A 27685-nucleotide genomic window follows, 5' to 3' on the forward strand; every position below is an offset into this window, starting at 1 on the left:
TTAATGGGTTATGTGTGGATCAATGGATAGAGAAAGAATTCTGGTTTTGGTTAAGCAGGGTTTTTTGGGGTTTTTTGCGGCACGCAGGCCCCTCACTGCTGCGGCCTCTCCCGTTTCGGAGCACAGGCTCCGGACGCGCAGCCTCAGCGGCCAAGGCTCCCGGGCCCAGCCACTCCGTGGCATGTGGGATCCTCCCAGACCAGGGCACGAACCCGTGTCCCCTGCATCGGCAGGCAGACTCCCAACCACTGCGCCACCAGGGAAGCCCTGGTTAAGCAGTTTTTAACAGTTTCATTCCTGGTGAGCAAAACATAAAGACTAAGTATTCAATATAGATTCATTTCACATATTTTATAATTAGTCAATACCAATTTTAGTTGGAGCTTGAGATTTATTGATTCTGAAGGTCAATGTAGGGAATTATGTCACAGCACTTCCTAAAATTCTGAAAATACACAATATTTATAGCAGGTGAGTTTGGTCCACTTAGATCTTTCTTCCAGCATAGGAAGTGCCAGTAAATATTTGTTTGAAAGGAGATAGTTTTTCCATTATACGACCAATTTTTTTAAAGTCAATGCTAATGTTAGCATAGGGCTAAAATAAGAAAGGGGTATTCAAAAGTAGGCCTGGTTCTATGTGATTAATGAAAAAATCCTAACCTAGTCACAAATCATTTATTATCAGACAATATAGACAACTGATGGTTTGGCTATCGTGTAGAAAGGTGATATTTAGGACATATTAGATATTTTTTAAATTTCTTAAGTATACTGTCCCATAATTAGAGTGGATACCTGAAAACAACTCTTATGAAGTTTAAATTCACTTCAAGTTTAAAATAAATGATCAGATCATATTTCTGTGTGTTTGATGTATTTCATAATTAAAAAATCACAATTTCAAACAAAAGAAAAAGGTAGACATGATAAGATAAATCCTTTAAATTATCAGGAAACTAATTTATGTATAATAACAACTTATTGAACATGCAAATAATGGTGCTTCAATATGAAGAACCAAAGAGGTGAAATGAATTTTATTCAAATAAGGAGGATTTTTGAATATTTTATTTTCAAATCATGTAGTATCTAGGAAAAATATTGAACTTAGAGCCATAAGACTGAATTACAGTATTAGCTCTGTCATTTATTAAGTGTAGGATTGGGGGAAATTTCAATTAATTTCTATCAACCTACCTCAATTTTCTCATCAGTCAAATGAAAAGTTGAATCATAATTTGAAGATCTTTCCAGGACTAATGAACAGATTAAATAACTACTACCCTGTGTTATTACTCTGTTTCCTATAGAAATAAAATATATAGCTGAAGGAAAATGGCAAACATATCCAATCTATAATAGTTTTAAATCTCTTCAGATTTGTTTAGGCTTCCACTTAAATAAGATTATAACATGTAGAAAGAACACAGATCCTGGAGACAGGCATATTTGGGCTAAAACCCCACTGGACCACTTACTACCTGTGTTTTCTTACGTCAAAACAATTTTTATTTAATCTATTATATGGAAGTAATATTATATTTTTTAGAATTGTGGTAAGAATTTAAGATAATACATGTAATATGTCTATCATTATTAGTTTTTATTTTGTTTTGTTCTGTGTTAAACTATCAGTCTTCAAATTCAGTGATACTTTGGGGAAATCCATTTATCATTAACTGGCTGTGGTTTCAGCAAGTTGCTTAGTTTTGCCAGGAAAAAGTTCCTCATCCACAAAATAAAAATACAGAACCAGGCTGTCTACACCTTATAGCTCAAAGTCTCTAACCAAAATTGCAGTAAATTAATTCAGTTATTCAAATGTCCAGCTTAGGTTCCTGTAGCAATTGGACTTAGCAAAGTTTTCTTAGATACCTAGCAAATATTTAATGCTATATTCTTAGTAAAGATGTACAAGTAAGCCCACCACAAACTGTGAGAGCATGACCTAGTCTTGAACCCTTAAAAATTAAATCAATCATATTTTTCTTAACCCAGCTATCAGCAGTAATAATTGATATTATACTGAGGAAAATATGCCATTAATATTAATTACACTGAAATATTCTTACATGAAAAGTCAAGGCCTTTTTCATTCACCTCAACATTAGTATTACCGCTTGACAATGTTCTGAGGGACCTGGATTAATTTAGTGTGTGGGAAAGCCCGCAACTATTTTAATCCCCCAAGGTTCCATTTAAATCACGGTAAAAAGTCTAATATAAAGGAATTATTAAGATCTTGTGGAAGCTGTTTTCATTAGAAAATATTATTTTTTGAAATCCAACTTCTGGTGTGATATGCAGTCCAATTTAGTTATTATAATTTGATGACATATTGTTAATGAGAGTGTCATAAAATATAAGAGTTAAACTTTAAAATAAATGGGTATAAGTGGGTTTTTTTCTCTCTAATTTTAATAAGGTCATGGCATAAAATATTTGTGCTTCCTAATTACTAAATTTTTAAAATTCTACCAGTAACTACCTCATCTTCTGTCTGTGGATGCAAATAAAGCAAAAAGATAAAAAATTAAGCTGTCACATAATGTTAAGGCTGCTTCAAAGGTACAATAATTTTTCCATCTATTAAATGACTACCACACAAATTAAAAAAAAATTTTGTTCTAGTTCTGTGAAAAAAAACATTGGTAATTTGATAGGGATTGCACTGAATCTGTAGATTGCCTTAGGTAGTATAATCATTTTAACAGTATTGATTCTTCCAATCCAAGAACATGGTATATCTTTCCATCTGTTTGTGTCATCTTCAATTTCTTTCATCAGTGTCTTATAGTTTTTGGAGTACAGGTCTTCTGCCTCCTTAGGTAAGTTTATTCTTAGATATTTTATTCTTTTTGACGTGATGGTGAATGGGATAGTTTCCTTAATTTCTCTTTTTGATCTTTCATCATTAGTGTATAGAAATGCAACAGATTTCTGTGTATTAATTTTGTATCCCTCAACTTTATCAAATTCATTGATGAGATCTAGTAGACCCCAAATAGCCAAAGCAATCTTGAGAAAGAAAAATGGAGCTGGAAGAATCAGGTTTCCTAACTTCAGACTATACTACAAAGCTACAGTAATCAAAACAGTATGATACTTGCACAAAAACAGAAATATAGATCAATGGAACAGGATAGAAAGCCCAGAAATAAACCCATACACTGATGGTCAATTAATCTATGACAAATGAGGCAAGAATATACAATGGAGAAAATACAGTCTCTTAAATAAGTGGTGCTGGGAAATCTGGACAGCTACATGTAAAAGAATGAAATTAGAACATTCTCTAACACCATATTCAAAAATAAACTCAAAAAGGATTAAAGACCTAAATGTATTTAAGACCAGATACTATAAAGCTTCTAGAGGAAAACATAGGCAGATTACTCTTTGACATAAATCACAGCAATATATTTTTGGATCTGTCCCCTAGAGTAATGGAAATAAAAACAAAAATAAACAAATAGGACCCAATAAAACTTGAAAGCTTTTGCAAAGCAAAGGAAACCATAAACAAAATGAAAAGGCAACATACAAAATGGGAGCAAATATTGGCAGATGATGCAACTGACAAGGTATTGATTTCTAAAATATATAAACAGCTCACATAGCTCAGTATCAAAAAAACAATAAAACAACCAATCAAAAAATAGGCAGAAGACCTAAATAGACATTTCTCCAAAGAAGATATACAGATGGCCAACAGGCACATGAAAATAACTCAGCATCTCTAATTATTAGAGAAATGCAAATCAAAACTACAATGAGGTTTCACCTCACTCTGGTCAGAATGGCCATCACCAAAAAGTCTACAAAAAATAAATGATGGAGATGGTGTGAAGAGAAAGGAATCCTATACTCTTGGTGGGAATGTAAATTGGTACAGCCACTATGGAGAAGAGTATAGAGGTTCCTTAAAAAACTAAAAATATAGCTACCATGTGATCCAACAATCCCACTCTTGGGCATATATCCAGAGAAAACTATAAAAAGAATCCAATTTTGTCTTTGCAACAATGTAGATGGACTTGGAGAATATTATGCTAAGTGAAATAAGTCGGACAGAGAAAGGCAAATGCTATTATGACATCACTTATATGAGGAATCTAAGAAATACAACAAACTAGTGAATACAACAAAAAAGAAATAGACTCAGATATAGAGAACAAACTAGTGGTTACCAGTGGGGAGAGGGAAGGGGGGAGGGGCAATAGAGGTAAGGGATTAAGCGGTACAAACTACTGTGTATAAAATAAGCTACAAGGATATACTGTACAACACAGGGAATATAGTCAATATTTTATAATAACTATAAATGGAGTATAACTTTTAAAAACTGTGAATCACTGTATTACACACCTGTAACATATAATATATATAATATTGTACATCAACTATGCTTCAATTAAAAGAAGACATTCTATTAAAAAAAGTAAAGAAATGGATGGATAGATGGATAAGTAGATAGATAGATAGATAGATAGAAAGAAAGGACTGGAAACTGCCTTTAGTTCTCATGAATCATATTTTCCTGACTTTACCAATTGGAGTGGTGCCTAGCCCCCTTGGCTTTTAATATCAGAGGGATGATTGAGCCTCAGTTCCTTCTATCCCTTCTCTTCTCTTCCCCTCCTTTCCCTTCTTTTTTCCTCAAGCTTTACCTCTTGCTATCTTTTTATTTTGTTTCCTAAAACTTCTTCATGAAACACAGTTTATGTGAAAACGTCATATCCCACTAATCCAAGTGGAGTCTTCTAACCCTGGTTGAAGACCCTATGACTGAGAGATCAAACATGATTATGCTGTCATACTTGCATTTTTCCGTCATCTTCTAAATATTCTGCTTTTTCTTTTAAAAAAACTGACCAGGTCAGGGCTTCCCAATTCTTTTTTTTTTTTTTTTTTTGCGGTACACAGGCCTCTCACTGTTGTGGCCTCTCCCGTTTTGGAGCACAGGCTCCGGACGCACAGGCTCAGCGGCCATGGCTCACGGGCCCAGCCACTCTGCGGCATGTGGGATCTTCCCAGACCGGGGAACGAACCCATGTCCCCTGCATCGGCAGGTGGACTCTCAACCACTGAGCCCCCAGGAAAGCCCCCAATTCTTTGTTTTTAGTCCAGTGTCCTTTTGTTACACAACACTTCACCTTATATTTTAATGTTTTTATTTCAAAATAAATAAAATGATTTAAATCACATCAATGGTTAAAATTACATTTAAATTTTTTTTTTTTCCAGAAAACAGGTGATGCATTTCTGATACTTCCACCTTGAAGTTGAATATTCCTTGTAAGGAGTATAAACTCCTCATCAAAACTCCACAAGTAACTTGTGAAGTCCTACAGTATCATTCTAACTGTGCGATCTATTGCTCTCCCAGCCACCTCCCCATTCAAACTTTTAATTTATAAACAAATTTCATCTCTTCCCAAGGAAGCATGCTTAGTCATTTTGTACTCCAAAGGTTTCTGAAATAGATACTCCTTATAATGAAAGTCCATCAAGTAATGATTTCCCCTCCATCAATCTTCTAGAAATAGTTCCCCCAATAGGAGTTGACTACCAGCAACTATGTCTAAACTATCTAACACTATGCTTGAGGCTGTAGCTGAATGACTCATATTTGGACACCTGTCTCAGGGCAAATCTCTTCCCCTCAACAACTATTTGATCCCTCATTTTATTCTGATCTATACTCAGAAAGGCCATCCCTGACACCTCCCCTCAACCAGCTTAAAGAGTTCCCTCTTTTCATCTCTCTCTATCCACTTACCCTACTTTATTTTCCTTCATCAATATATGTACATTTAAGTAAATGCTTATGGCCTGTATCACCCATAGATCACCACTAGAATGTAAGCATGATGAAAACAGAGACCTTCTGTTTTTGTCATTGTTATATTCCATTGCCTAGGACAGTTTTAGGCACATAGTAGACACTTTAAACATCTTTGAATAGATGAATAAATGAACCAATAAATGAACAAATAGATGCTACAAAATAAATCACTGATGGGTAACCAATCCTTCTGACACAGGGAGATTACCAGACAGTGACTTCCCAGGTTGACCCCTGGAGAGGTGGGAAAGCAATCTAATTGTGAAGTTTTCTGGTACATTCTACTCTGTCTCCTCCATTGGCTGGACTCTATTGGAGAGCCCTACCCCATTCTCCAGATTTTGGTCTTAGTTCCTCACCATGGATCTTGCCACCCCTATTTTCCTTTTTCTTCTTCTGTGATACAAATTAGGCAGATTTACTTATTTTTCAATCTCTGTCAATTGTTTACCTCTGAAATTATTGCATGTTAAAGGCAGTCAGCTGTTGTATGAGGTTTTTATTACTCCAGGTAAACTTAACAATTGAGCCTTTAAATCTATCCTTAGGTTTTCCCCATATGCCCCAAAAGAAACTCTTCTGGAGCCAATACTCTACCACTATCAGAATGACACATTACATTAAACTAAAATATATTGTAATTCTATATAGAAGTTAAAGCTGATAACCTGTATTTATTTTGGTCATCAAAAGAAGGGAAAAAGCAAATACCAAAACAAACCACTTGAAGGCAGGTAGGGAAAGAGAAGGTTAGAACCCCTGCTCTAGGGAGAGAAGACTCTAGGTAGAAAATGGTTTCAGAGTATTTAGGTTTATTGTCTTCAAATAAGATTTTAAAACAAAATAATATATAAAAAAGACTTTTCTTCTATACTTCTAGGTGAAGCCCACAGAATTATTTCAAAAGCTCTCAGCTATTGCTAGAGGTCTATGTACAGTGAATTTTTTAAGCTGAATGACTTATAAGTAATGATATACTACAGAAATTAAATGTGCAGTAATATTGAATGTTTTAGACCTTACTCAGGAGATGGCTTCACTCATATTTTTCACTTATTCAACAAATATCTAGTGACTAAGAATTTATATCATTTTTATTGACCTATGACATTCCATTGCATTTTCTTAAGATACAATGATAATACAAAGTTATTTTGCTCGCTATCTTAGTCTGCTGGGACTGCACTAACAAAATACTATAGACTGGGTGGTTTGAACAACATTTATTTTCTCACAGCTCTGGAGGCTGAAAAGCTGTGATCATGATGCCAGCATGGTCTGTTTCTGTTGAGGCCTCTCTTCTGGGCTTGTAGGTGCCCACTATCTTACTGCGTACTCACATGAGCTCTCATTTGTGAGTGTACAATGTAAGCAAGTGAGCTCTCTGGTGTCTTTTCTTATAAGGACACTAAACCTCTTACCAGGGCCCTACACTTATGACATCATTTCAACCTTAAATTACCTCCTTAAGGCTCTATCTCCATATATAGTCACATTGGGGGTTAGGCCTTCTATTTATGAATACAGCGGGGACACAATCCAGTCCAGAGCACTTACAAAATGAAAGTCATGTGTATTAAGTTATATAAAAGAGGTAAAATCTGAACTCCTCTGTAGTCCCTATTTTCCTATAAATAAAATTCCTTCAATTCTTTTTCTGCTACTTCATTTGCATGAAGTGCCAGTTTAAAGCTTCGTCTTTGTTCTCCATCATTTTGCTTTTCATTTCCTATATTTATCATTTTAGTCAAACAACCAGTTAATAGCAAACTATGTTTCTCAGATTGTTGTCCTAAGACGACCTTTATCAGAATCACTTTTGGGGCTGGTTAAAATTTGACTCCTCTTTTCCTCCTAAATTCTGAATCAGAATCTCTGAACATAAAACCCTACCCCTGACATTTTAAATAAGATTCTGATGTGCACAAAAGTTTGAGAAGCACTGACTAGATGGAAACTGCATTATTCATCAAAATAGAAAAGCAACTTGCGTGCTAAAGCAGGGTTAGCATTTTCCATAAAGTTTGCAGCACTTTAGTATCTCGATGAATTCATCCTAGGGACAAACATCATTTTCCCCTTCAAACTAGATCCTCTAAGGGACTGTGTTCTTTACATCACCATTTTTCATAAAGGAGTGGTATTACTGATAATGGGAAATTAAGCCCATCAAACATAAATGGACTCAGACCTTCAAGCCCACACCTGTCTCATTCTCTCACCTAACAAATGTATGTGTATAAATGCCTATCAAGCAAACCAGATGCTCTTCCACAGAAACTTTAAAATAATTATAAGGAAGCATGAACACCTGTGCTCAATACTGTGTTGTCAAAGCTTTAAGATCTAAGACTATGCTTAAAGGAGTCAAGCATTAAGACTTTTTGAGGTGAATTTTTTGAAAGATGCTTTCTTTCTCTGCTTTAAGTTTGGCAGCTGGTGAACAGTGGGAACATTAAAAGGATCCAAGCTCAAAAGTGAAAATTTTCTCAACTCAGCCATCTTTAATAAACTACTCCATCTTTAAACCTGTCACAATATTTGATTTACTTTCTCTATCTCTCAAAAGTTTGCTTGTACTAATTCTGATAAATAAATGAGCAAAAATCATTACCTCGTGGGTAGCCAACAAAGAAACAGAAGAGTTCTGAGTGTAAATGGAGCCCATAAAGCCATAACTACTGGGATGGGACTAACACAGTTGGATGGGTTATAGTGAACCCTGTGGTACATATGAGGCTTGACTAAATAGGTGAGGATTGTATAGCTGGAGGGAAGGACAAAAGGCATGTAATATGATGTCAACAGCATGAGATCATGTGTTAATTAAAGATATTTTTGTTAATTATGGACATTTTAACCATGTTAATTCTTCCAATCCATAAAAATAGATTATCTTTTCATTAATTTGTGTCTTCCTCAATTTCTTTCATCAGTGTCTTATAGTTTTCAGTGCACAGATGTTAGTATACAGAAACACAACTGATTTTTGTATATTGATTTTGTATCCTGAAATGTTAGTGCATTCATTTATTAGTTCTAAAAGTTTTCAGTGGAGTCTTTAGGATTTTCTATACATAAGATCATGGCATCAGCAAACAGACAATTTTACTTCTTTTCCAATTTGGATACCTTTTATTTTTATTCTTGCCTAATTGCTCTGGCTAGGACTTCCAGTATTATGTTGAATAGAAGTGAAGAGAGTGGGCGACATTATCTTGTTCCTGATCTCAGAGGAAAAGCTTTCTGCTTTTTGCTACTGAGTATAATGTTAGCTTATCATATATTGTCTTTATTGTGTTGTAGTACATTCCTTCTATACCCAGTTTGTTGAGTGTTTATTATGAAAGTATGTTGAATTTTATCAAATGCTTTTTCTGCATCTATTGAGATGATCACATGATTTTTATCTTTCATTCTGTTAATGTTGTGTATCACATTTATTAATTTGCATATGTTGAACCATCCTTTGCATCCCAGGGCTAAATCTAACTTGATTATGGTGTATGATTCTTATAATGTGCTGTCAAATTCTCTTTGCTAGTATCTTGTTGAGGAGAAAACATAAAGATGACCTGCTGTCAACCGTTCTACCGTGTATAACTATAAGGACCTTTGACAGTTATTATACTTAAATTCTTTTAGACTAGTTTGCTTACTTGTAAGTTGGAATTAATATTAGTGTTTCAGGACTTCCCTGGTGGCGCAGTGGTTAAGAATCCGCCTGCCAATGCGGGGGACACGGGTTCGATCCCTGGTCCGGGAAGATCCCATATGCTGAGAAGCAACAAAGCCTGTGAGCCATAACTACTGCCCTGCACTCTAGAGCCTGCGTGCCACAACTACTGAGCCCATGTGCAGCAACTACTGAAGCCTGCACACCTACAGCCCATGCTCTGCAACAAGAGAAGTCACTGCAACGAGGAGCCTATGCACCGCAACAAAGAGTAGCCCTCACTCACTGCAACTAGAGAAAGCCTGCATGCAGCAACAAAGACCCAATGCAACCAAAAATAACTAAATAAATAATTTAAAAAATTTTTTTAGTATTTTGCTCACAGAATTGTTCTAAGGTTTGATTAAGATCGTGAATATAATGTACTTAGTGTATTATCAGGCATAGAATAAATGCTCCATAAATTTTTTATGCTAATGATTATTAATGTTATCTCCCATTTATCTAGCAATGCCACAATCCATCCACCACCATAACAAAAAATATTATCACACCATCTAAATGTTCCTCTGGATCCCACCTTTATTTCTCTACAGTCCAATTTCCACATAGCAGACACAGTAGTAGTCTTTCCAAAATGGAAAAGTGTTCATATTATTTCCCTTGTTGTAATGCTTCGATAGCTTAGTAATATATAAAATAAAATCCAAACTCATTACATTGGCCCACAACACCCTGACTGACTGATCTGAACCTGACTTCTTTTTCACTCTCATCTTTTATCACTCTCCTCTTAGAGCTCAAGTCAATGTTGCTCCCACAATGATTCCACTCTGACAGAACTATCTAAAAAGTTCCCACCCCACTCTGCATATACTACCTATAGCAATCTTCTTTAAAGTTTTCCTAGAATGTGTCTATTTAAGTATATTTAAATATTTGTTGAAATGTCTATCATCTTTCTTTGCCCATAGCGAAAATATGTTAAATAAGGGTCAGAACTTCTTTTGTCTTCAGGTCATATCCTGAATCAAAGATGGTACTGACACATGGTAAGAGCTAAATGAATATTTGTTGAATGAATACGTGAATAAATGAATGCGTACTCACATGACACATTCTTGTCTCTAAGGAGAATCAAGGATGAACAGAGATCTCAAAAACTCTATTAAGATTCATTACCTTCACAAACATCTCACAGGTATCTCAATGCATTCCAATCTTCCCCACTCACTGAATAATTATCCAGTGGATTTCTTCAAGAAGATTCTTAATATGGATAATTCAGAGTGCCAAATATTTTTAAAAATAATTTCCATTTAATTTAACTGAATAGTAGACATCACCTGTATATTTCAGACGGCATAACAACACTGTGCGTTAATTAAGCAAACAACTAGCAAGATCTTGAATCCACTTATTACTATTTATTCAGAGTATTAAAAAGTTTTCTCATGCACATTGTCAAGTCTATTTAATAAAAAAGGCATCTGGAAAAAAAAGTGAGAAATCCAATCAGTCATCTCAAGCACATTAGAAGGTTTTTTTTTCAACTGTTACCCACAAGAAGAACTGTATTTTACATTGATATTTAGCACATGCATAGATATATTTCTTATGCATGTAATTAAAACAAAACTTTCACATATCCTTATTCTGTGTGATACATTATGATACTTTTTTATTCTATTCTAGTCTCTATTTCATTTTTAAAAATGGTGGCAGCCCCCAGCTTCATTTTGTGACTCACTAATGGGTCGTGATTCACAGTTTGAAAAAACAACAATTTGAATCCAAAAATGTAGAAATTTCTATTTGGAAAAATATATTCATATCAAGTGGGATATTCTTAGTATTTAGGATGTTCATTCAGTTATTGCCTTAGGATGGGTTGCTCAGAAACAAAACTCAAGGCAAAGTTCATCTCCTTTGACTTTAATAGTGTAGACCTTCCTTTTTCCCCCAGAAGCTTCAGTACACACACTGCGTGGTTATAATGTACTTCTGGAAAAAGAGTAGATACAAATTTTGCCATAACACGCATACACACTAATATACACACACACAGAGTTGCATAAGAAAGAAGAGAGAGAAAAGGAACAGGAGTGGAGGTGAACAAGGAAGAGGAAAGGGGAAGAAGAAATTTCCAAATAAAAATAAGTTTTCTTGAAATGGCTTTATTCTATAAGCATTTAGTTGGAAATATTGGTAAGCAAAGTTATTAAGTCTACAATGGAATTAAATTATATATTTGTACTTGGAACTTTTTTGGAGCATTTTTGATCTTCATATATGAAATGCTCATCTATAGAAAATCTGAATTTTGGTAGGACAGAATATACTATACTCATTAACAGTCTTTTGCATACATAGAGCACATCCTTATACTCCGCTATTTAAATAGTTGATTCCTTGTGGCAGTTCATGTCTTTGAACTTGTGCTCTTCCTATTTCTTCTGTATGCCTTGATTCTGGAGGGATTTAAGCTACTCTTCCATACCACTGCAATCACCTCTTCTTGAACAGGGAGTCATTAGTAAGTAGGGTAAACATGTTTTCAGGTACTTAGGGCAGTCCCCATTTACGCTCATGTTACATTATAATTTTTAATAACACTACTGTGTATAACCAAAAGTGGCACAGATTTGACAACAAATTATATGAGCACCTACCCTGTTGGAAAACATTCTCCCTTACCATCTCCCCATCCATGTATAATAATTGTAAACGCTATTATATAATGAGCAGTTGTTTCCTGCTTTAAACATCTATCTCATTTAATCCTTCCAACAATGCTGTTAATTAGATATTATTATTGCCACTTCACAAACTAGGAGAGTAAGATTCAGAGAAAAAGAAATATGGTCAAAGTAACATAATCAGCCAGTGGAGAAGTGAGGATAAAACTGAGATGTCTCAGACTACGAAGTGCGTCTTCTCAGAGAGTATGCTAATCTGCCTCCATCTGACTGAGTGCCCATCATGCTGCTGCTAAAGAGAAGTGATGAGACTATTCAGAGTACTCTAGTGTATGTGGCTGAGACTCTACTTTATGTGTGGCTGATACAATTGAAAACTGGAACACATTTCTTCAGTGATTTTACCAAATCATTCCTTTTGGTAAAGCTTCCTAAAGGAATATGTATTGCATAGGATGGTTAGATTTTACTGTAGTAATATACTGTAAATTAAATAATTAATTTTCAGACTAGGCTTGCAAATTTATTTTTTATCAAACATGTTTCTATGGGAACACATTACAGTTACAGATTTACAAATAAATATTTAGAAAACATGTCATCATAAGTTTGTAAATGCGTTCATTATCTGTGATATATATAATGAAGTTCCCAAAGATAGCAAAAATCTCAGGAGTTTTTTTTAAACTGGAATATGAAGAAAACCTAAATTATACCTCACTGTTCCAAACAAGCTGACCAGAACCTCACTGCAAGGGGAATGAATCATTTCTGATCAATATCCTTTTATAGACAAACCACAGAGTGAGTGTGTAAAGCTAATTCAGAATTTTAAAAGTGATTCACACACTTTTATCAAACCAATAAAAGTATATACCAAACAGGGCTGTAGTACCTTAAAGTGGAGCACAGAGACCAAATGTTTGTCAAAAATATTAACTTTCTCTTCTTAAATGGCTTAAGCATATTTCCTTAATTTTAATAAAGTGGGCCCAGAACTCTTCATTTCACCCTGTATTGGAACCACCAAGACTTTTATTTAAGAGAGATAACAAAATAGCTTATATTTATTTTAAAGTTGATATCCAATATTGAGTACTCCTCAGAGGTGGAAATTAAAGGCTTTGTCATTAACCCACTGCTAAACACGTAGAAAAATTTTGGTTGAGGAAAGGAGTAATTAAACTGAGCTTGTTTGCTTCCTGTAATACCAGCTTCCGCAACTAATAGATGGAGAATACTACTTTCATTTTTTAATTTTATGTCAAGTCATTGTGGGATTTGAATGGAAATTATTAACCAAATTTGATATGGTGTTAATACTTTTCTTGTGACCCCAATTAATGACTAACTTAATCTTTTGTGCAAAAATTACCATTCCAGTGGTAGGTTATTAGAAATGTAGTTCCCTAATGTGGCATTTTCAGAGACACAAGGATTTTAAGTGCCTTATATGTTGTGTCTTTCTTAGTGCATAATATTGTTACTTTGTGTTATTATTAGTGATGTTAATTTTGATCACTTGATTAACATGTTGTCTTCCAGATTTCTCCACGGAAATATCTTTTTTGTGTGTGGTAATTAATACGTAATTTGTTGAAAGACACTTTGAGAGTGAGTCATATTCTATCCTGAACTAAATATTTACCCATTGTTTTGAGCAGACATTGATAACTCTTGCTTGAATTGATTATTAATGAGAATTGCCAAAGGCATGTTCTAACCCAATCATTCCTTCGACATGTATACGTTTGTATTTAACTGTAAGGAAGAGGATTTTTTCCTTCTTATTTTATTTGTATAAATATGGATTCTTATTTTACTCAATGGGTTATCATCTATTACTATCATTATCTATTTGATGCTCAAATTTCCCGATTTTGCCAGAGGGAGCTCCTTCAAACTGACTTGTGTTTGTGTCCTGTAGACATTCCTCATGATTCCTAGAGAATTTTCTTTTGTCTGGTACACTAAAATGCTCCAGGGCCATTTTATACTGTCCTTGTTCCACACCAAGAATCAGCCATTTCTTCAACAGGCCCTGCTATCTTTTAATTAAGAATAGTATTTAGAAATGAAGATCAGGATATTAGGTGTAGTCATTGTTACTGGAATATAATTTCTTCTACTCTCTGTCAACATAGAGAGGTCAGGAACCTACGTGCCTGCATGCGCATGAGTGCATGCATGAGTCGTGCCTCTGTCTATCCCTGTATTGTCTATGTTTATATTTATCTATCTGTCCATGACTAAATAGCAAAAACATTTAATAGACATCTCTATTCCAAGTCAACACCAATACCACAGTGTTAATTCAAATCTTCTCCTTTTCCATATTTGGAACTTCTTTCCCCAACAATGCAAAACCTAGCTCCTATTATCCTTAGTATATTTATTTATATGCTTAATTCTACAATACTCAGAAAGTAACTTCAGAGTTGCTAAACCATACTACTGCAAAAGACTAACTTAACAAACTAGACTTAAAAATCTGTTTATATTTTTGTTTTTTATTTAGGCTGATGTTATATAGTCAAAATACTCTATACAACAGTTGCTCAGGTAATTACTGTTTTTCCTTCAGTGTAGTTAGGTTATTAATTTGAAATACATTATTTAAAAATTTTGTATTATTTTAAGAATTTTTCCCATTCTATTTTATCTAACATGCCAAACATTAACATAATTCAAGAAATCAAACTGTATACACAAAGCTAGAATCAGAGAAGTGACTACCCTACCTTCCACCTCATCCCACCCTCTCTCAAAAACAATCAGTTACATTATTTCTGGTTTATCCTTCCATGTTTCTTTTTACAAAAAGAAGCATGCTCAGATACGCTTTCTTATTTCTCCTCTTTTCTTCTATAAAAAGTGGCATTTCATGTGTACTATTTTTTATCTTTTGCTTTTTTTCTCTCATTTAAAAACAATTAATATTCATTTACAGAGAACCTCCTCATTCTTTTACAGCTGCACAGTATTCACTGTGTGTGTAAAAGTTTATTCAGTCACTCTCCTATGTATGGGCATTTAGATTGTTGCCAATACTTCTACTTTCTGGAACTTATTAATAGTTTCAATATAAACAGATATTTGGTCAATTTTTGTGAATCTTTCATATGCTCCTGAGGACAATGTATGTTCTCTATAATCAGAGTGTAAATTTTAATATATAACCATGAGATGCACCTTATTTTTTATGTCTTTCAGGAACCTAAGTTTTCCTCTCTTGCTTCTTCTTTTCACCATTTTATGCAAGATCTGTCTTATTTAATATATAACCATACATCTATGTTTGTGTATATATCTTTCAGGATCTTAATTTTCTTCTCTTGCTTCTTTTTCCCTTCACCACTTAGTCTCCAGAAGGAATTCTTCCTTTTTTTTTTTTTACCTTCTTCTCCCTCAGAAGCATTGCCTTTTTAAGACTGACACTTTGAGTCCAATTCACTTTTAGATCCCTTCCCCATAGAATGCTATCTGATCTACAAAGATTCTTAGGGTGAATTTTTTCTTTCTGAGGGTGATTTCAGTTCTTCTCTTTTCTACATAGATTTTCTGGATCCACTTAACTCTTCAAAAGAGCTTGGAGCAAGAAATAGCTCTGCTAGAAATTGGTGTTTATTTTTCTACATAGAGGTAATTTGAAGTTTGTTTTGCTTTCTCTCTTCTATTTAAATTCAAGGTATGATATTTGGAGGAGAGCTAGGCAGTTGCTATTTCCGCAGTTAATCACCGAATAAAATTTAAAGGGCTATTATCAAAAGTATGTCTTTACTTTTGGTAACATTGCTACTTAGAACTTTTTGATCATAATTTAAACTTAAAGCCAATTGAGACAACATCTGGATCATGATAACATTTCACCGTTTTGCAGAAGGAGATATGATTTTCTAATACTTAAAGAAGGTAGACATCCATGCAGATCATTTGAAATCATTTTCAGTTCATTAAAATGAAAGAATAGAAGACACTGGATGTGGGGAGGCAAGAACACCATCTTGTTTTTAATTACTCTGATTTATCATCTGGTTGGTAAGTAGGAAATTTTTGTGAAACTTGGACTCTGAGATTAGTGATAAGATTCAAGGTTAAGGTACTATTTACTGGAAGTTTATATTGAGCTCAAGCAGCTTAATTCATAATGTGTTCCTTTTCACAAAGGCTGAGGGAAAAGAAAATCAATAAAAGTTCAGAATAATCTTGTATTTTACTTGACAAATTTCTCTTCAAGTTAATAAAGAGTGAAATAGTGACTAATAATGGGATAGCCTTACCAAATTTTCCTTGAAATTTATCTAAAATATTTTCCTGAGGAATTCAGACATGCAATTTATCAAGGAAAGAATCTAATACAAAAATAGATAAAATAATAGGTGCATAGTCGTTGTTTACTTTTTGTTGTTTTTTACCTGTATGTCATCATGGTCACAGAGTTAATACGATTAAACAGGTTTATCCAGATAGTCATGTAGTTATAGCAGACTTTGAATGAATATATTGGCAAAATGTCTTTATCTATTGCTGCCAGCAAAGGACACTGCTATTAGATTACTCATTTCTCTCCATAACCTCTCCTCAGCTTCAAGGAGTTGCATGACTTATTATTTTCAGGTTTTTATAGATTCCAGAGCTTCTTTTTCCTGGTTAGCATGATGACACAGTGAGCCTGCTATACACCCACATACCAAGGAGTGGGAAAGCAGAACAGAAAATGAGACAATTTATTTAAATAGGCTGAGTGATCCAAATGAGACTACATAAATAAATCCTGATACAACTAAATTAAATGAATGTTTAAATTTAACAGAGACTATTTTATCTGGAAAGCATGAAATATCTTCAACTGACAAGTTCAGGTACCTAAGAAGGATATGAGAAATTTTTAGACTATAAGAACTATATTTTTTCCATATATATTAGTGTACTTGAAAGTCCCCTATATAATAACATTTTAACAGTGTCAAGATTTAACACCGCTATTTCTACATTCCATATTTTCATGCAGTCTCATTTACGTGGACAAGTTCTGTCCCTTCCTTATACCACCACCTCTACCCCTGGTTCTAACAATTAAACAGAGAATTAGTAAAGCAGTATTTTTCTTTGCACAAGTATAACATGGATAAACTGGCCTATCAGTTTGTAGGTATATTTGTTAAGCTCCCAATAGGAAACAGATGGCATCCTCATATGGATACTTCAGAAGAGTTAAATGAAAGGACTATTTACAAAGCTGTTAAAATATTCAGGGAAAGCAGCAAGGGATACAATAATACCCAGCAACAGTCATTACCAACAGTAGATCTGACAATGCAAGGGGAGGAATTCTGAAAAGGGATTTAGCATATGTAAGGGTCCATCAGAGAGAAGTTGTGGCTTTCAAAAGAGAAATGTGGCTACTGTCAAGTCAGCCCTGGCAGGGAGGAAGACAGAGGAATAAATAAACCTACCTCATTATCCTCCTGCCCTCCCTCATCTCCTGCAGGTGCAGAACCCAGAGGCAAGGGAGCTGTCTGATACTTTCCATATAGTCACCTTCTTATGCACAAATCAGAATGGAGACTAGTCAAAAACAGATATGGAACTGCAAAATGGAGAATGTACAGCCAAGCAGGAAATGAGAAGTTTCTTTTAAGGCTCAATATTTTTATCAAAAATATTACATTATAAATTTTAAAAATATATATTTTAATATCAAACAGACGTGGGATTGAATCCCAACTCTTTCCCCATAAGCTGTGTGACCTTGAAAAAGTTACCTTAATGCTGCCAAACCTCAGCTTAACCATCATTAAAATGGAGCAGGATACCTTTAAGATGGCAGAGGAGTAAGATGTGGAAATCACCTTCCTCCCCACAAATACATCAGAAATACATCTACATGTGCACAACTCCTACAGAACACCTACTGAATGCTGACAGAAGACCTCAGACTTCCCAAAAGTCAAGAAACTCCCCATGTACCTGGGTAGGGCAAAAGCAAAAAGAAAAAAACAGAGACAAAAGAATAGGGACGGGACCTGCACCTCTGGGAGGGAGCTGTGAAGGAGGAAAAGTTTCCACATACTAGGAAGCCCCTTCACTGGTGGAGATGGGGGGTGGATGGGGGGGAAGCTTTGGAGCCATGGAGGAGAGCACAGCAACAGGGGTCTAGAGGGCAAAGTGGAGAGATTCCCGCATGGAGGATTGGTGCTGACCAACACTCACCAGCCTGAGAGGCTTGTCTGCTCACCCGCCGGAGCGGGTGGGGGCTGAGAGCTGAGGCTCTGGCTTCGGAGGTCAGATCTCAAGGAGAGGACTGCGGTTGGCTGCGTAAACACAGCCTGAAGGGGGCTAGTGTGCCACAGCTAGCTGGGTGGGAGTCTGGGAAAAAGTCTGGACCTGCCTAAGAGGCAAGAGACCATTGTTTCGGGGTGTGCGAGGAGAGGGGTTTCAGAGCACCGCCTAAACGAACTTCAGAGATGGGCGCGAGCTGCGGTTATCAGCGCGGACACCAGAGATGGGCATGAAATGCTAAGGCTGCTGTTGCAGGCACCAAGAAGCCTGTGTGCAAGCACAGGAGGTCACTATCCACACTTCCCCTCCCGGCAGACTGTGCAGGCCTCCACTGCCAGGGTCCCGTGATCCAGGAACAACTTCCCCGGGAGAACACACGGTGCACCTCAGGCTGGTGCAACTTCATGCTGGTTTCTCCTGCCACAGGCTCACCCCACATTACGTACCCTGCCCCCACCCCTGGCCTGAGTGAGCCAGAGCCCCCTAATCATCTGCTACTTTAACCCCGTCCTGTCTGGGCGAGAACAGATGTCCTCGGGCGAGAACAGATGTCCTCAGGCGATCTACACACAGAGGCGGGGCAAATTCCAAAGGTGAACCCTAGGAGCTGTGAGAACAAAGAAGAGAAAGGGAAATTTCTCCCAGCAGCCTCAGGAGCAGCAGATTATATCTCCACAGTCAAGTTGATGTACCCTGCATCTGAGGAATACCTGAATAGACAATGAATCATCCCAAAATTGAGGCGGTGGAATTTGGGAGCAACTGTAGACTTGGGTTTGCTTTCTGCATCTAATTTGTTTCTGATTTTATGTTTAACTTAGTTTAGTATTTAGAGTTTATTATGATTGGTAGATTTGTTTATTGATTTGGTTGTTCTCTTCCTCCTTTTTAAAAAAAATATATTTTTTTCCTTTTTCTCTTTTTGTGAGTGTGTATGTGTGTGCTTCTTTGAGTGATTCTGTACAATTTTGCTTTTACCATTTGTCCTGGGGTTCTGTCAATTTTTTTTTTTTTTAGTATAGTTTTTAGTGCTTATAATCATTGGTGGATTTGTTTTTTGGTCTGGTTGCTCTCTTCTTTCTTTTTCTTTTTCTCCTTTCTTTATTACTTAAAAATTTTTTTTAATTTTTATTTTAATAACTTTATTTTGTCCCTTCCTTCCCTCCCTCCTTCCTTCCTTTCTTTTCTTTCTTTTCTTCCTTCCCTCCTTCCTTCCTTCCTTCCTTCCTTCCTTCCTTTTTCCCTTCTCCTCTGAGCCATGTAGCTGGCAGGGACTTGGTGATCCAGCCGAGTGTCAGGCCTGTGCCTCTGAGGTGGGAGAGCCAAGTTCAGAACATTGGTCCACCAGAGACCTCTGGTTCCTTGTAATATCAAATGGCGAAAGCTTTCACAGAGATCTCCATATCAATGCTAAGACCCAACTCCACTCAACAACTAGCAAGATACAGTGCTGGACACCCTGTGCCAAACAACTAGAAAGGAACACAACACCACCCACTAGCAGAGGCTGCCTAAAACCATAATACAGTCACAGACACCCTAAAACACAGCACCAGACGACATCCTTCCCACCAGAAAGACAAGATCCAGCCTCATCCACCAGAACACAGGCACTAGTCACCTCCATCAAGAAGCCTACACAACCCACTGAACCAACTTTAGTCACAGGGGGCAGACACCAAAAACAACGGGAACTGTGAACCTGCAGCCTGCAAAAAGGAGACCCCAAACACAGTAAGTTAAGCAAAATGAGAAAACAGAGAAAAACACAGCAGATGAAGGAGCCAGGTAAAAACACACCAGACCAAACAAATGAAGAGGAAATACGCAGTCTATCTGAAAAAGAATTCAGAGAAAGGACAGTAAAGATGATCCAAAATCTTGGAAATAAAATGAAGAAAATACAAGAAATGCTTAACAAGGACCTAGAAGTACTAAAGAGCAAACAAACAATGATGAACAACACAATATATGCAATTAAAACTTCTCTAGAAGCAATCAATAGCAGAATAACTGAGTCAGAAGAATGGATAAGTGACCTGGAAGATAAAATAGTGAGATAACTATTGCAGAGCAAAATAAAGGAAAAAGAATGAAAAGAATTGACGACAGTCTTAGAGACCTCTGGGATAAGATAAAATGTAACAACATTCGAATAATAGGAGTTGTAGAAGAAGAAGAGAAAAAAAAGGGACTGAGAAAATAATTTAAGAGATTACAGTTGAAAACTTCCCTAATATGGGAAAGGAAAGAGTTAATCAAGTCCAGGAAGCACAGAGAGTCCCATACAGGATAATTCCAAGGAGAAATACGCCAAGACACATTTTAATCAAACTATCCAAAATTAAATTCAAACAAAAAATATTAAAAGCAGCAAGGGAAAAACAACATACAAGGCAATCCCCATAGTTTAACGCTGATCTTTCAGCAGAAACTCTCAAGCCAGAATGGAGTGGCAGGACATATTTTAAGTGATGAAAGGGTAAAAGCTACAACCAAGATTATTCTACCCAGCAAAGATCTCATTCAGATTTGATGGCGAAATTAAAACCTTTACAGACAAGCAAAAGCTAAGAGAATTCTACACCACCAAACCACCATTACAACAAAATGCTAAAGGAACTCCTCTATGCAGGAAACACAAGAGAAGGAAAAGACCTACAATAACAAACCCAAAACAATTAAGAAAATGGTAATAGGAACATACATATCAATAACTACCTTAAATGTAAATGGGTTAATGCTCCCAAAAAAGACACAGACTGGCTGTATGGATACAAAAACAAGACCTGTATATATGCTATCTACAAGAGACCCACTTCAGACCTAGGGACACATACAGACTGAAAGTGAGGAGATGGAGAAAGATATTCCATGCAAATGGAAATCAAGAGAGCTGGAGTAGCAATTCTCATATCAGACAAAATAGACTTTAAAGTAAAGACTATCATAAGAGACAAAGAGGGAACTACATAATGATCAAGGGATCAGTCCAAGAAGAAGACATAACAATTGTAAATATTTGTGCACCCAATATAGAGCACCTCAATACATAAGGCAAATGCTAACAGCCATAAAAGAGAAAATTGACAGTAACAAAATCAGAGTAGGGGACTTTAACACCCACTTTCACCAATGGATAGATCATCCAAAATGAAAATAAATAAGGAAACACAAACTTTAAATGATACATTAAACAAGATGGACTTAATTGATATTTACAGGACATTCCAACAAGAAACAACAAAATACACTTTATTCTCAAGTGCTCATGGAACATTCTCCAGGTTAGATCATATCTTGGGTCACAAATCAAGCCTTGGTAAATTTAAGAAATTGAAATCGTATCAAGTATCTTTTCCAGCCACAACACTATGAGACTAGACATCAATTACAGGAAAAAAAACTGTAAAAAATACAAACACATGGAGGCTAAACAATACACTACTTAATAACGAAGTGATATCACTGAAGAAATCAAAGAGGAAATCAAAAAATACCTAGAAACAAATGACGATGAAAACACGAGCACCCAAAACCTATGGGATGCAGCAAAAGCAGTTCTAAGAGGGAAGTGTATCGGAATACAATCCTACCACAAGAAACAAGAAACATCTCAAATAAACAACCTAACCTTACACCTAAAGAAATTAGAGAAAGAAGAACAAAAAACACCTCCAAAGTTAGCAGAAGGAAAGAAATCATAAAGATCAGATCAGTAATAAATGAAAGAAATGAAGGAAACAATAACAAAGATCAATAAAAATAAAAGCTGGTTCTTTGAGAAGATAAACCAAGTTGATAAACTATTAGCCAGACTCATCAAGGAAAAAAGGGAGAAGACTCAAATCAATAGAATTAGAAATGAAAAAGGAGAAGTAACAAGTGACACTTCAGAAATACAAAGGATCATGAGAGATTACTACAAGCAACTCTATGCCAATAGAATGGAAAACCTGGAAGAAATGGACAAATTCGTAGAAAAGCACAACCTTCCGAGACTGAACCAGGAAGAAACAGAAAGTATAAACACACCGAACACAAGCACTGAAATTGAGACTGTGATTATAAATCTTCCAAGAAACAAAAGCCCAGGACCAGAGGGCTTCAAAGGCAAATTCTACCAAACATTTAGAGAAGAGCTAACACTTACCCTTCTCAAACTCTTCCAAAATATAGCAGAGGGAGGAACACTCCCAAACTCATTCTACGGGGCCACCATCACCCTTATACCAAAACCAGACAAAGATGTCACAAAGAAAGAAAACTACAGGCCAATATCACTGATCAACATAGATGCCAAAATCCTCAACAAAATATTAGCAAACAGAATCCAATAGCACATTAAAAGGATCATACACCATGATCAAGTGGGGTTTATCCCAGGAATGCAAGGATTCTTCAATATACACAAATCAATCGATGTGATAAACCATATTAACAAATTGAAGGAGAAAAACCATATGATCATCTCAACAGATGCAGAAAAAGCTTTTGACAAACACGTATTCGTGATAAAAACCCTCCAGAAAGTAGGCATAGAGGGAACTTACCTCAACATAATAAAGGCCATATAAGACAAACCCATAGCCAACATCATTCTCAATGGTGAAAAACTGAAACCATTTTCACTAAGATCAGGAACAAGACAAGGTTGCCCACTCTCACCACTCTTATTCAACATAGTTTTGGAAGTTCTAGCCAGAGCAATCAGAGAAGAAAAATAAATGAAAAAAATCCAAATCAGCAAAGACGAAGTAAAGCTGTCATTGTTTGCAGATGACATGATACTATACATAGAGAATCCTAAAGATGCTGCCAGAAAACTACTAGGGCTAAACAAGGAATTTGGTAAAGTAGCAGTATACTAAATTAATGCACAGAATTCTCTTGCATTTCTATACACTAATGACGAAAAATCTGAAAGAGAAATTAAGGAAACACTACCACTTACCACTGCAACAAAAAGAATAAAATACCTAGGTATAAACCTGCCTAAGGAGACAAAAGTCCTGTATACAGAAAACTATAAGACACTGATGAAAGAAATGAAAGAGGATACAAACAGATGGAGAGATATACCATGTTCTTGGATTGGAAGAATCAACATTGTGAAAATGACTATACTACCCAAAGCAATCTAAAGACTCAATGCAATCTCTATCAAACTACCACTGGCATTTTTCACAGAACTAGAACAAAAAATTTCACAATTTGTATGGAAACATAAAAGACCCCAAATAGCCAAAGCAATCTTGAGAAAGAAAACCGGAGCTGGAGGAAGCAGGTTCCTGGACTTCAGACTATATTACATAGCTACAGTAATCAAGACAGTATGGTACTGGCACAAAAACAGAAATATAGATCAATGGAACAGGACAGACAGCCCAGAGATAAACCCACGATAGACAGCCCAGAGATAAACCCACACACATATGGTCACCTTATTTTTGATAAAGGAGGCAAGAATATACAATGGAGAAAAGACAGTGTCTTCAATAAGTGGTGCTGGGAAAACTGGACAGATACATGTAAAAGAATGCAATCAGAATACTCCCTAACACCATACACAAAAATAAACTCAAAATGGATTAAAGACCTAAATAAATGTAAGGCCAGACACTATTAAACTCTTAGAGGAAAACCTAGGCAGAACACACTATGACAGAAATCACAGCAAAATCCTTTTTGACCCACCTCCTAGAGAAATGAAAATAAAAACAAAAATAAACAAATGGGACCTAATGAAACTTAAAAGCTTTTGCACAGCAAAGGAAACCATAAACAAGATGAAAAGACAACCCTCAGAATGGGAAAATGTATTTACCAATGAAGCAACTGAAAAAGGATTAATCTCCAAAATTTACAAGCAGCTCATGCAGCTCAATATCAAAAAAACAAAAAACCCAATCCAAAACTGGGCAGAAGACCAAGATAGATATTTCTCCAAAGAGGTTATACAGAATGCCAACAAACATATGAAAGGATGCTCAACATCACCAATCATTAGAGAAATGCAAATCAAAACTACAATGAGGTATCACCTCACACCAGTCAGAATGGCCATCACCAAAAAATCTAGAAACAATAAATGCTGGAGAGGGTGTGGAGAAAAGGGAACCCTCTTCCACTGTTGGTGGGAGTGTAAATTGGTACAGAGCCATTATGGAGAACAGTATGGAAGTTCCTAAAAAACTAAAAATAGAACTACCATACGACCCAACAATCCCACTACTGGGCATATACCCTGAGAAAACCATAATTCACAAAGAGTCATGTACCACAATGTTCATTGCAGCTCTAGTTACAATAGCTAGGACATAGAAGCAACCTAAGTATCCATCAACAGATGAATGGATAAGGAAGATGTGGCACATATATACAATGGAATATTACTCACCATAAAAAGGAATGAAATTGAGTTATTTGTAATAGGTGGATGGACCTAGACTCTGTTGTACAGAGTGAAGTAAGTCAAAAAGGGAAAAACAAATACCATATGCTAACACACATATATGGAATCTGAAAAAAAATGGTCCTGAAGAACCTAGGGGCAAGACAGAAATAAAGATGCAGAAGTAGAGAATGGACTTAAGGACACGGGGAGGGGGATTGGTAAGCTGGGACAAAGTGAGAGAGTGACATGGACTTATATATACTACCAAATGTAAAATAGATAGCTAGTGGGAAGCAGCTGCATAGCAAAGGGAAATCAGTGGTGCTTTGTTACCATCTAGAGGGGTGGGATAGGGAGGGTTGGAGGGAGACGAAAGAGGGAAGGGATATGGGGATATATGTATACGTGTAGCTGATTCACTTTGTTGTAAGGCAGGATCTAGCACATCATTGTAAAGCAATTATACTCCAATAAATGTTTTTAAAAAATGGAGCAATATCCATATAACAGGATGGTAAAGTGGTACTCTTTCTCTCTCTGTTTCAGTTGCAACACTGAAGTCTAAAGCCTATATAAACCCCAGCTTTTCCCACATACTAAAGCAAGGTATGTGTCCATCTGATTAGGACTTACTAAGGAGACTGTGACAGCTGGTTTTGTGACTCCCAACTCTTCATTAAACTTGAGAAATTAATAAACATCTAATAGAAGGAGGGCAGAATTCTCTGGAGAGAAACATTGCTGTTCTGTACATTCTTGCTGTCTTCTTAAAAAAAAAAAAGCACAATGTAAGAGCTGTGAGTTGAATTTCTGTGTGTTACTGAGGATGAGAGCCTGGCAGAAAGCCTCTCATATAGTTCTGAGAAACTGTTTTGAAAAGGTAAGGGGATAGGTCAGTATATATGTGATTTTGTTAAAAGGGTACAGGCAATCAAGCACACATTTCAGTAGAAGGTTGCTGCTAGTCATGAGGAACAGGTATCTTAGTGAATAGTTTTAGTGCTTTTCTAAGTATGGGTGGATGCAAGAATTTGGGTTCACAAAAATTTCTCCCGAAAATATTCAACTACCTGAAGGCCTGTTCTGCCAGTTTTCCCAGAGCACAGAGTACCACATTGCTTACCTCAGCCTTTCAGGGTGTATTATAGGTCAACAACGTCAGAGCCTAATGACTTGGTTCTTGTAGAACTGGATGATGGACAACATTCTCTGTTTTACATTATCCTCCCAATGAAAAGGATAGACAGTGACATGCTTCCCTCTCATCTTACACCAAGTGGAAGAGGGATCTGAAAGGATACACCCTGATACCCTGACATGGTCCTCTGGGGGTTTAGGTAACATAGAATCTACAATGACAAATTATGGTGAGATCATTATGCTACTCCTCTCATGTTCTATTATTTGTTAAATGAACACATGTTCACTGTATTGGTTAATATATTTACTTAATTTATAGATTTTGATCATATCCTTTTCATGTTTCATTATTTGTGATAATGCCTTCTAACTCTTCTGCTTTCTCCTTAAATAGAGTTTTTAATCTCTTTTACCTTTGCTGTTGCTCTTTTCTAGACTGTCCCTAATTCTGCTATGACTCTCCTGAGGTGGGAGGACTAGAAGTATATAATGGAATACTGATGTTCTTCTCTTCCTTACACTCCCCCACCACATCCACCAAACAAACAAAAAACAACTGCAAAACACTGGATTGTTCCAGCTGGAATCTACAATTTGTGTGTACTTAGAATGTCTACATAGGTGTTAAAGAACATGTCCAGCACTGGAAAGAAATGACAAATAATGAAGGAATAAGATTTGATGAGCAGAAAAGCCAACAAAAGAAAACAAACAGTGAGGCTAAAGAAACAAAAAGCCTTTCTGCTTCTTCACTTTTCTGAGTTCATTTTAACTAAAAATCATCTCCAACTGCTATTCCATTTCTGTTCTACTCTGCGTTTGACATTCTTAGAGTTTCCACATGTTAGAAGTCACCAGTATGATGACAGGCCATCTCTCTGACATAAATATAAAAATGTGAAAGGGCAGTAAATCTTCATTGACTGACACACTTATGAGGAAACACTGAACTTCAGGGATTGTTAAATGTCACCTGAGTTTGTTACTTAAGCCCAAGTGGTTCAAGACTCCTGGAGTGACATCTTTCAGCATCAGTAAACCTATCAATATTCTGCTTGATTGTCTACTTTTCTTTTTTCTTTTTTTTTTTTGCAGTACACAGGCCTCTCACTGTTGTGGCCTCTCCCGTTGCGGAGCACAGGCTCCGGATGCGCAGGCTCAGTTGCCATGGCTCACGGGCCCAGCCGCTCCGCGGCATGTGGGATCTTCCCGGACTGGGGCACAAACCCTTGTCCCCTGCATCGGCAGGCAGACTCTCAACCACTGTGCCATCAGGGAAGCCCCAATTGTCTACTTTTCTATCTGATGTTCTGCTGAAATACGTTTTGATAAACTTAGGATATGTTTACACCCAGAATCATTGAATAACTACTATCCCTACATTTTCAAAGATAAGTTGGAAGTTAACAAAGAAACACAATGAATTATTTCATTACATGGTGACGGAATGATGTGACATGATAGTCCCAAGAATGGTAATATAAATGCCTCCATTTTAATCATAGCAGTTGCATTTCAATTTATATATGTCTGATGCAGATGAAAAACTATCAATGATTGTCTCTTAGTGTCCCCTGACTTGTCACTAAGCTCCTTAGAAAATTGAAGTTGCCCCACCATACAGTTCTGCCTCTGCTCACC

This window comes from Monodon monoceros, unplaced genomic scaffold, assembly GCF_005190385.1.
Source record: "Monodon monoceros isolate NGI ecotype Baffin Bay Population unplaced genomic scaffold, NGI_Narwhal_1 Super_Scaffold_12, whole genome shotgun sequence".
In the NCBI taxonomy this organism is placed as follows: Eukaryota; Metazoa; Chordata; class Mammalia; order Artiodactyla; family Monodontidae; genus Monodon; species Monodon monoceros.